At 43.0% G+C, this 12079-nt stretch overlaps 1 protein-coding gene across 1 annotated transcript in view; it reads left to right on the forward strand.

Annotated features, from left to right (window-relative positions):
* Nucleotides 1–12079, forward strand: part of PTCD3 (pentatricopeptide repeat domain 3) — a 1733015-nt gene that overhangs the window by 531944 nt on the left and 1188992 nt on the right. The window lies entirely within an intron of this gene.

Raw genomic sequence — 12079 nt, forward strand, 5'->3', positions numbered from 1 at the left:
CCTGATATTAGTCATGTCTCTACTGATCGGAATGGGAAAGCTCAGTGATCTGTCTGTGGTAGATGTCGCCGCTGCTTGTTTTTTAGGAGTAAACCCTGAAGTCAAAATGGGTTGAAACTTAGAATGCCTGTCACGTGCAATTTCCTCGGCAATTCTAGTAATAAGAGAGCTTGGGTAGTGTTTTTGTGCAAATAACTTACTTAGAAACATACTTTCTTTAACAAAAAGATGGTCATCACTTACAAGTCTGGACAGTCTGATAAATTGTCCACGAATCACGTTTCGTTTCATATAAAATGGATGTTGGCTTGTAAAGTCCAAATAGTTATTTCTGTAAGTTTCTTTACGAAAAATGTTCGAGGACAGGCAGTTATGTGTCTGGTCAATGGAAATGGTTACATCCAGGAAAGATACTGTTAATCCACAGCCAGATTGCACAAAAGATAAAAAAGAAATGCTGTCATTCATAGTAGTTAGGAAATTAGTCAATTGGGTTTGAGTTCCAGTCCACACAAAAAAGATATCGTCAATAAAGTGGCAGTACAGCCGCGTGTATTCAAAACCTGGTAAATGTACAAGAGTTTGTAATTCCCATGTGGACAAAACAAGGTTAGCATAAGCAGGGGCCATTTTAGAGCCCATGGCAACCCCTTTAGTTTGCTGAAATATGTTATTGTTGAAGAAAAAAAGTTATTATTGAGTACAATATCAATCAACGCATTTAAACACATTACTGAGCTTGGTTCAAATTTGGCATACCTATGCAGGTATAATTTCACCATTTCTTTGCCTTCCTTGTGTGGAATATTAGTGTAAAGTGAAACAATGTCTAGTGTAACAAAAATGCAGGTGTTAAAATCAAGTTGTGCTTTGTGCAACTCATTCAAAAACCCCCAGGAATCCCTGATGTAAAAAGGAGTTTTTTGTACTATAGGGTTCAATATGCTGTCAATGTATTCAGATATTTTCTCCGTTTTCGTGCGCTTATTGGAAATGATAATCCTAAAAGGTGGATCAAATGCATTTTTATGTATTTTTGGAATCCCAAAGCATTTACCTAAACTCGGTTCATTCGCTTGGAGGCCCTGTAACAATTCTAGTGTGATGTGTTGGTCTTCTTCTAGCCTTGTCAGTATGGAGTCAATTTTATCAAAAGCTTTGGACACAAATGTAACATCTACCTTCCTGTAATATTCACCATTAAGCAATTCTGTCTCTATCTTATTTAAGTAATCTGCTTGTTCCATCAAAACCAGCCCTGTCCCTTTATCAGCTTTCATGATACGTAGGGAATGGTCCGTACGGAAATCATTCAGGGCATTTTTCTCAGCTCGAGATAAATTAAACCATTTACTATCAGGTGGCATGTGAGACATTTTTCTTAAATCTCTTTCGCAAACATTTAGAAATACTGCAAGTGTATTATCGAGTGTAGGATTAAAGAAACTCTTCTTTTTAAAAGGCACTAGTGTATCATCAGTGGAAGAAATATCAGAAACTGTGGAAGCATTATCAGAGAGATCATCCTCAGCCTTATTATTATAGAAAAAATTCTTCAAGTTCAGTTTTCCTACAAATAAGCGCAGGTCCACTAGCAAGTTTTACAAGATTCGTCTCAGCCTTTTTTTCAACAGGCCAATTTGCACATGAATCAAGCCCAGTTCTCACCTCCAGACAGAGGGAGGCAAACATTTCAAGGTGCTTACAGAGGGAGAGGGTTTGGGAACAGGAATTAGTGGTTCAGAGACCTGGGGAGACCAATGGCCACCAGGAGCAGCTGCAGGAATTAAGTTTTTCATCTGAGCAAGATGTGAATATAGCGGTTTTTAACCTCATGAACAGAAATTTAACACCTTGTCATGTTTCTCTTTTAAACAAAGGTTTTACTTTTATTCCAGCCCAGCGCTCACCACTAGCTGACATGCTAGTGGACCTGAGCTTATTTGTAAGAAGACTGAACTTGAAGGCTGAGGGTGATCTCTCTGATGATCAAGTGCACCTGCAAGCACAATTCCTGCCAGGAAAGACAAATACTCTGGCAGACTAAGTAGAAAGCTCATGGAGCCTCACGAGTGGAAACTAGATCCACAAATCTTCAGCATGATAACAAGGAAGTGGGAATGCCCAGACATAGATCATTTTGCCTCCCCTCACAACTGCCAACTACAGCGATTTTGCACAAGTACTTATCACAAGATAGCATGGAAAGTGGATGCTCTATCATTCAGCTGGAAAAACCTTACAGTATATGCCTTTCCTGCACTACCTCTCCTCCCCAAGGTACTCCTAAAGGTCAGACAAAAGAAGCCAAAAATGATCCTGATTGCCCCAGACTGGCCACGCCAGCACTGGTACCCAATCCTAAAGAGCTTGTCTCAAGGCCCAGCATGGACATTGTCTCAAAGTCCTCATTTACTGACCCAACTAAACAATCAGCTATTGCACAGCCAACTCAGAACCCTAAATCTGGCTGCATGGCGGATCATGTAACCATTCAGAACACACCTCTCTCCAAAGCAATTATGGATGTTATTCTGGAGGCCAGGAGGCCCAGCACGAAAAAATCATATGCAGAAAAGTGGAAGAGATTCTGTGCTTGGAACCAGGCACGAGGAATTGACATGCTTGTACCAAATATTCCTCAGATTTTACAATACCTAACTGAGATGCCGGACAAAGGCCTATCCTTTTCATCCATTAAGATCCATGCCTCTGCCATTTCAGCTCATTACAATACGGACCCTCCTATTTTTTTCACATCCACAACTAAGGCAGTACCTCAGAGGGGCCAAAAACATAAGACCCCCAAGAAGAGCAGCAATACCTGCATGGGACCTCAACTTTGTCTTGGAAAAACTCATGCTGCCTCCTTTTGAGCCAGCCAGTACAGCTGAGATAAAATTCTTATCATGGAAAACAGCTCTGCTCTTAGCAATAACTTCAGCAAGAAGAGTCTCAGAGTTACAGGCACTAATGGAGGTTGAACCTTTCATAATTTTCCCTCCCGGACAGGGTTTCTCTGAGGACAAACCCAACATTTATGCCTAAGGTAGTATCCAGTGTGGCTCTTAATCAAGGAAATCACTTGCCTACCTTTTATCCAAACCCACAGAATAAGGGGGAGAAACTTCTACATTCTTTGGACATACACAGCTATGCTTCTACTTGGACAAAACTAAAGCTTTCAGGAAGTCTGAGCAACTCTTAGTGGCATATGCCGCAGGATTTCAAGGAAAAGCTATCTCAAAGCAGACTGTTTCCAAATGGATAGCCCACTGCATTCGTTTCTGCTATTCTCAACATGGTTAATCAGTGCCTAAGGGCATCAGGCCACACTCAACCAGAACTGCAGCTAAAGCTTTCAGAAAGTCTGAGCAACTCTTAGTGGCATATGCCGCAGGATCTCAATGAAAAGCTATGTCAAAGCAGACCATTTCCAAATGGATAGCCCACTGCATTCATTTCTGCTATTCTCAACATGGCAAATCAGTGCCCAAGGGCATCAGACCACATTCAACCAGAACAGCAGCTACTTAAGCAGCCTTCCTCAGAGGAGTACCAACCAAGGACATTTTGGAGGCTGCAACTTGTACTTCAGTGCACACTTTTACAAAGCACTACCACTTACCTCTTTACTCTAAATCCAGAGCAGACTTCACCACTGCATTTCTGCTGGGCCTGATAGCCTCTCCTAATTCTATTTAGGCCCAGCCACCCAACCTCAGCTTTGGGATTCAACCCAAGTGTAATGACTGCTACAGTGAAACATGATGAACATAGTACAGTTGTGTACCTACCATAAATGTAGATGTTCTAGTGTATTTACTGTTGCAGTCAAGGTTACTCACCCACCTTCCCCCTTTCTTTGCTGGGACTTATCTGTACTTCTCTATTCTATACAACCTATGTGGTGTATTTGCTTGTAGATGAAGATTGTTTTATTTTAGTGCATGCTCTTTTATTGGCATAATTTCTTAGCCAACCCTTCGGGGGGCACCTGACATCTGGGGCAAGAAAAACTGAAGAAAATGGCGTCGGCTGCATCTTTTATACCCCTGACGCACTGACGTCAGGGAAGAGGCGACAGCAACCAGCGCCGGACCTGGACTTTGGAATTCAGGTGGACTCCGGGTAGCCTTTCAGCAGGATAACCCAAGTGTAATGACTGCAACAGTGAATACACTCGAACATCTACATTTATGGTAGGTACTCAACTGTACTTTTCTCAATTTACTCCAAAGCTAATGCACCCTACGTGTGTGTCCTAATGTTGCTCCCCCCTGCAACTCCACTCATCCTTGAGAGAGGTAGACTTCACTCCTGTCCCCATACCTCTCAAGTGTACCTCATTATGGAGAACGTTCCTCATTTTGGGTCTTTCAAAGCCCATGTTCTTCAAACGTCACATTTTCTGTCACACATTCAGACTTAGATTTCCATTAAAAAATCATCACAAGTAGTACTGAATCGTATTATTTCATCAAAAGAAGTTTTTATAAGTATAAAGCAGCACATTTTAACCATCCTGTGAGTTTCCTAGTTGAAGTTGTTACTAAGCCTGTTAGTAGGTGTTCTACTTTTTACCCGTTTTTCCACATTGAGAGGTAGCGTTCCTCATTTTGGAGATAGAAGGTTGAGAGCTATGCTCCTGTCTTTCCTGTGATTGTTCCAATGCTTGGGCCACTATAAAACTCTGGCCTCCTAGGTCACAATTTAGGCTCTGTGCGTCTCTTCCACAGGATGGGATATTTGTTTTATTTAGCAGATTACTTGTTTGTTGATTTTTTTTTTTTATTTAATTCTACAAATTAAGTTTTATTTAGCTTGGGTAGGCAGTAATTTTTGCATGTGGTGGATATTCCAGCTCTGTAATTTACTTCAGGTTTGTTTGTTTTAATTGAATGTAATGGTGCTCTAAAGCAAATTTCACACTCCTCAAAACCGAGGTGGAATCCTTCAAAGCCCCTGTGCCTGTGGAAAATACGGCCCAGACCACAGAATCCTTTATAAATGCATTCTATGAACACCTTCAGGAATGCATGGATCATGCAATCCCAAATAAAACCAAGACCCAATCCTCCAAAAGCAAACGTCATGTCTGGTGGACCCCAGCCATAAACTATACAATAGAAGGAGGAAGCTACTACATGATAGAGCAAAATCCCAAAAAGGGAAGGCATCTCTGATCAGTATTAGCAAAAAACTAAGGGCACTCATAAAATCGTCTAAGGCCAGCTTCGAGAGAAAAATTGCACAGGTCACTAAGGATAATCACAAGGCTTTCTTTAGTTATGTTAGGAACCTGGGTGGGAATTCCCAGATATGCTCAGAATTAGTTCAAAATGACAAAAAATACACCAAACCCACAGACATTGCCAACATCCTCGCTGACCGGTTCAGTGCAAACCCCCCCCCCTCCCCACCAAAAGGGCAAATATCTATCCCAGCAGAGTGCTGCCCCCCTGACATCTCAGATGCTCAGGTAAGAGCCGCCGTCTCCAAAGCAAAAAACACAGCATCAATGGGACCAGACGGTGTCCCGGGCTGCGTCCTACATGAACTCCAAGAAGAGCTAAAACCAAACATAAAACTACTATTCAATCTCAGCCTTACTACAGGATATGTACCCAAAGAGTGGCGTACAGCAACAGTGGTCCTTCTCCACAAAGGTGGTGCCTCAACGGACCCTGGAAACTATCGCCCCATAAGCCTGACTAGCTTGGTCTGCATAGCTATGGAAAGGATCATCATGGACTTCATAAATAAAGATATTGGGGACCTACAGACACTGGATCCTACCCAGTTCGGCTTTAAGGGCAGATCCTGCCTCTTAAACCTGGCTGACTTCTTTGAAACAGTCACCAAGGCCATTGACGAAGGGAAGGTGGTCCACACAGCCTACCTGGACCTCGCAAAAGCCTTCGATACAATACCCCACTCAGGCATTATAGATAAGCTCACCAGCTTAAATATATAAACCCCTGTGTCACTAGATGGGTTGCAAACTGGCTCAAGGACAGAACCCACATGGTTAGAATTGCTGAAGCCATGTCAGACTCCAAACCAGTTACAAGTGGCGTCCCACAAGGCTCAGTACTGGGACCTCTCTTGTTCGGTATATATTTCTCGGAGGGACAGGCCAACACGGAAGGACTGTGGCTGACCAAGTTCGCAGATGACTGCAAACTGGGCGCCATAATCGACTCTCCAGCTGACCCAAGCATCCTCCAAAAGGGCCTCATAGAAACCGACAATTGGTGCCAGAGCCATGGCCTCAAGCTAAACGCCAAAAAGTGTATAGTCATCCCCTTTGGCAAAAACAAAGTGCCCACAAATTACCACATAGGTGGTAATCCATTAAGTACAGAAGTAGTAATTAGGGACCTGGGGACCCAAGTTGATAGCAATCTCTCATTTGACAACCACGTGGCCAAAGTGGTTAGAAAAACATTTTATATAGCCCACCTAATCATGAAGGGATTCACATCTAGATTAGGGGAGGTCATCGTGCCTCTTTACTCATCCCTCATCAGGCCCATAATCGAGTATAATGCCCCTTTTGGGATGTACCTTACCAAACACCTGCAGCAACTGGAAAGACCCCAAAAGTACCTCACCAAGAGGATCAAAGGGCTCAAACAGATGCCATATGCTGCCTGGTTAAAGAAACTCCAGCTCTACTCCATGGCATACCGCCTGCTCAGAGGCGACCTGTGCCTGATGTATAAAGCCATGTCCAACCCGGAATTAAGGGACATGCTGCACCTCAAAAAATCCAAATCCCATCGAGCTACATGCTCGAGAGACTTGAACCTCAGCACTGAAATAAATAGGACATGCTGGAGGGACAGATTCCTAACCCAGAGGCTCCCTTCACTCTGGAATAAAATCCCAGTCCAGGTTAGACAGAGTCTCTCATTGACTCTCTTCAAAAGGAATCTTGATGAGTGGATGGGAGATCGTAGGTTTACCCCGGGTATCACTTCTGTGTCACTGTTAGACAGAGGCACAGTATACTAACCTCTTAAAAGGGTGTAGCAAAATTAATTTAAAATGGGTGGCGAAAGACAAACATACCCTGGCTAGGCTTATAAATGCCCTAGGGCAGATAGCCTAGTATTAACCTATTTCTTTCTGACAATTGGGATGTGTTTTAGACTTTCTCTTCATTTAATTCAGTGTGACAGTATAACGATTGGGTGAGTATTTTGCCTTTCTTTTAGGTACACACAAACTGTGTGTGTGTGTGTGTGTGTGTGTGTGTGTGTGTGTGTGTGTGTGTGTGTGTGTGTGTGTGTGTATACATGTATATAACTGCATGTGCATCTGTGTGTGTGTGTTGAGCTTCATTATGTGACCTTGGCATAACTTGAATATTTCTATTTGCCCCTTTCTTTTTTTCCTCATTCCACCGCTTTATACAAATTTTTCATAAATTATCTAAATGTCATATGCTTTAGGGTCTTTTATTATTTTTCTTGTTACTGACTACCTTGAGTTTGGTTACAGTTCTCTCTCTTTTTTGCTGTCTTACCTGTTGTGCTAAAAGTATTGCGCTATAGTTATTTTTGGTTATTAGTTACTAAATGCATACATATCAAAGAAAATATTTTTGAGTAATTGTTCATAGGTTGGTACTGAGCGATTGGCCCTAGGGCCTATACAAGCCTAGCCGTAACAATTCCCTGGATCTTTCTTCCCACTATATTTACTTACCTGCCCCCTGTCTAGCAGGGCGACTGACATGATCCCTGGGGTGAATTTTTTATCTCCCATCCAATCATCAAGGTTCCTTTTGAAGAAGGCCAAGGAGGTGCTCTGCATGACATGTATGGGTAGTCTCTGTGTCAGGAACCTATCCCTCCAGCATGTTTTGTTCATTGTGATAAGTTTTAGATCCCTGGAGTGTGTGGCTCTGAGGGATTGGGATTTCTTTAAGTGGAGCATGTCCCAACAGCTCAGGATTTGACATGGCCTTGTATGTTAAGCAGAGATCGCCTCTGAGTAGACGATACGCCACAGAGTATAGCTGTAGTTTTTTTTAGACGGTCAGCCTAGGGCATCTGCTTTAGGTCTGTGATTCTTTTAGTGAGGTATTTCTGTGGCCTTTCCAGCTGTTACAGATGTCTTGTGAGGTAATTACCAAACAGGGCGTTGTACTTTATAATGGGTCTAATGAGGGATGAGTACAATGGGACAATGACCTCCTTTCTTGATGAAAAGTCCTTAGTGATGAAGGATTTCCTGACTGTTGTGGTGACGTGGTTATCGAAAGTGAGACCACTGTCCACCTGTGTCCCTAAGTCTCTCATCACACTTTTGGTGTTTAGTGCACTGCCACCTATGTGGTAATTCATGGGTACATGTTTTTTCCCAAAGGGGATAACTATACATTTCATGACATTAAGCTTGAGCCCATGGCTCTGACACCCAAGCATCTGTTTCTGTAAGGCAATTTTCTAGAATGTCTACATAATTTGGGGATGCAGTAATGGCTCCCAGTTTACAGTCCTCTGCGAACTTTGTTAGCCAGAGTCCCTTAGTGTTGGCTTGTACTTCAGAGAAGTAGATGCCAAACAAGAGTGGTCCCAGGACTGAACCCTGAGGTACTCCACTTGTCTGGAGCTGGATTTGGAGTCTGCTACTTTTACAGTCTGGGTTCTGTCAGTAAGCCATTTGTCAACCCATTGAGTGACATAGGGAATTATGCCCAGCTTAGTAAGTTTATCTATGATTCCAGACTGGGGGATGGTATCAAAGGCCTTGGCAAGGTCCCGATAGGCTGTGTGGGACCCACCTTACCCACGTCCACAGTTCTGGAGACTGATTCGAAGAAGTCATTCAGGTTCAGGAGACAAGATCGGCCCTTCACGAACCCAAACTGGGTGGGGTCCAGTGTTTGAAGGTTGCCAGTGTCTTTGTTTATAAGTTCCATACCCTTGCAGATCAGGCTCGTCAGACGGATGGGACAGTAGTTCCTGGGATCCAAGGTGGATCTCCCCTTGTGGAGTGGGATAACGATAGCTGTGCGCCACTCATTGGTCACGAAGTCTGAGGTGAGGCTATGATTAAACATGACACTTGGGTGAGGTGCCAGTTCATTTTGTAGTTTATGTAGTACACAGCCCGGGATGTCATCTGGTCCCATGGATGCTATATTCTTAGCTTTGGAGAGTGCGATTTCTACCTGTGTGGCCGTGATTACCGGAATTTGGCAATCTTTTGGTATTGAGATGGGCCCTTTAGGGGGTGAAGTTGGCAGTAAATCTATCTGCCAGGGTACTGGCAGTATCCTTGGGATCAGTATATTTAATGCCATTCTGTTGTAGCTCAGAGCAGATCTGAGCATTGCCATTTAGATTCTTGACATAACTATAGAATGCTTTGTGGTAGTCTTTGGCAATTTTATTTTCGTAACTAGCTTTGGAGGATTTTATGAGGGATCTCTGCTTCTTACTGAGGCTGCTAAGAGAGTTTTTTTGCATCCTGGGATTTTCCTCTCTTCTGCAACAGTTTCTTCCTTATCTTGTATAGTTTGTTTATGGCAGGGGACCACCAGATTGGCTTTCTTTTTTTTGGAGGAGAGCGTCTTGGTTATATTTGGGATGGCACGATTCATGCACGAGTAGATGCTCTCATACAGTGCCTTAGTGTAGAATTCAGCAGTCAAACTTGTACACTGTCTACATGGGTGTCCTGAAGTTTGTCACTTCTGACTGGAGTAGCATGAAGTTGGCTTTGGAGAAGTTTTTTACGGAGGTTTCCTTACTGGTGGGTGGAGGTGGGATGTGGATGTAAAGGGTGATTTCCTTATGGTCAGACCTGACCAATGAAGGGGTGACCACTGGTGTGGAGCATCTATCTCCCATGTTGGTAATGACCAGGTCTAGGATATTGGAGCCCCTGGTGGGACAATGGTTTTGTTGATCCAGGGCATTGGAATTTATGAATTCCAAGAACCGTTGGGAAAAGGTGTTGGTACCCGAGTAGTTTTCCCAGTTAATGGCAGGGTATTTGAAATCACCCAGTATTAGGGTGTTTGGTTGTATCTTAATATTTTCCAGTATGTTTAGGAGGGTGTAGTGAGAATCTTAGGGCATGGTGGGGGATCTGTAGCAAGCTACAATTTGGATTGCAGTCTTTCCTGATGTTGCACCTGGAGAATTTCAGATGCATTGTATTGTGCAATTAGCCTGGAGGTGTGAATATCCTTGGTGAATATGGACACTCCTCCACCTTTAGTGTTTCGATCTTGGTTTGGTGGCCAAAATGTGTGATAAGAGTTGTAGCCTGGTATTGCAGGGGTGCTGTCTGGAGCCCTGAACCAGGTCTCTGTTACTGCACAGATATCGATTTCCCCTGTTTTTAGGAGTGCCTCGAGAGAGTGCATTTTGAGATTCAGACTTTCTAGGATTGAGTAGCATTACTTTCAGATTTTGCATGTTTTTATCTTTTACGGTGGTGGTTTTGTCCTTTGAACCTTGCCTAAAAAAGGCACTAATAGGGGTGGCAAGAGCTTTAGCCAGTAACCTGAATCCCAGGGATTACAGGTGCAGACCATCTCTGGCAATGCGTCGTGGTTTGTTGATCATGTCTTCCCAGGCAGACAGATACTGGATCCCCTTTGAATGACACCAGAAGCTTATCCAATTGTTGAAGTCAATAGTTTTGTCTTTATACTGTGGTATCATTCTGGGCGAAGGCAGGATGCTACTCAGGGCTAGGGTCATACCTGCCTGGGCCACATGATCCGAGAGCTCTTCCATGTCTCTCTTCATGTAGTCCAGGGAGGTACGTTTCAAGTCATTCACTCCAAACTGGACAATGACAGAGTCTTATTTGTACTTGTTGCGGAGTGACATGAGTGCATGCGTTATGTGATGGATCCTGGCACCTGACAGGCAGCTGACTGTAATTTTCTCCTTGTTCAGCCTGGTGAGTGGGACATCAGTGTGCCAGACTATAGTCACTTATGACGAAAGTGTTGGGTACATTGTCTTGCCTTAGGGCTGTTGTTGGGTGGCACACTGGTGGTGGTGTGAGCTTTCTGTCACTTTGGTTGTGACTGCTGTTTGTTTGCTTTTCAGCTTCGGAGGTCCTTGTTGCTTAGGCAGGTTAATGTTAAGGGCCTCTGCATATGTGGGTTTAGTGTTGCTATGTGTGGGTGTTGATGGTGTGGGTTTTGAAGCTATAGAGTTATTTTTGATCATTAGTTACTAAATGCATACATATCAATGGAAAATACTTTTGAGTAATTGTACTTTTTCTTTCTGCACCATTCAGGATTAAAAAAAAAAAACATCCCACAACAGACACTGATAAGTAGAAGTAATTTGGATTTGCTCCTCAAACTGTTTTAAGTAGCGTCTGACAGTTGCACCTGCAAGACTCATGCAGAAGACCAATTACTTTGGCACCTAATGAATGTTGTGTGTAGAGGGAGGGTCCTGTCCGTATTGGGAGGGGCTACAAATTGTCCACTTTAGCAAAACTTATAGCTGTTATGTTGTTGGAAAACTGTTCTGAGACGTGTAGCAGCAGTCTGGCCATCAGAAATGAAGGTAATTCAGGATAAAACTGAAAGCAGTCCAGTTCCAAATGCCGTATAATGTGCCTGTGACTCTTATTACTGCAATTATTTCGTAATGAAAGTTAGAAACCCCTCACCTTTTTGTCTGGCATAGCTGGTAAAAGGAGGACTTGAAATGGATTTGGGGGACCAGAAGGAGAAGCTGCAGAACAAGAGCATCATTAATAGTATTTATAGTAATTCTTTTACATTAAAACTCAGAACAAGACACGATGGAGAACAGAAGAGTTTCAAAGTGGCATTTTATTTAATAGGATTTGGATTATTCTTAAAATCGTAAACATTCAAAAGCAGATTATAAAAATAAAGGTCAACTGTCTGAGTAAAATAAGCCTTTAAGTTCAGCATTTCTTTGAAGGGGTGGGCATAATAAGAAAATGATGGGTCTTCCAGGGTCAGGGAGATGATCTCTGTATAGTGGTGGCCCCCTCGAACACCCTTGATCATAAATGATTTTCCTGTAATGCTTCCTTTGTCAGGTGGTATTAC

This window comes from Protopterus annectens, chromosome 2.part1 (assembly GCF_019279795.1).
Source record: "Protopterus annectens isolate FY-2018-M chromosome 2.part1, PAN1.0, whole genome shotgun sequence".
Classification (NCBI taxonomy): Eukaryota; Metazoa; Chordata; order Ceratodontiformes; family Protopteridae; genus Protopterus; species Protopterus annectens.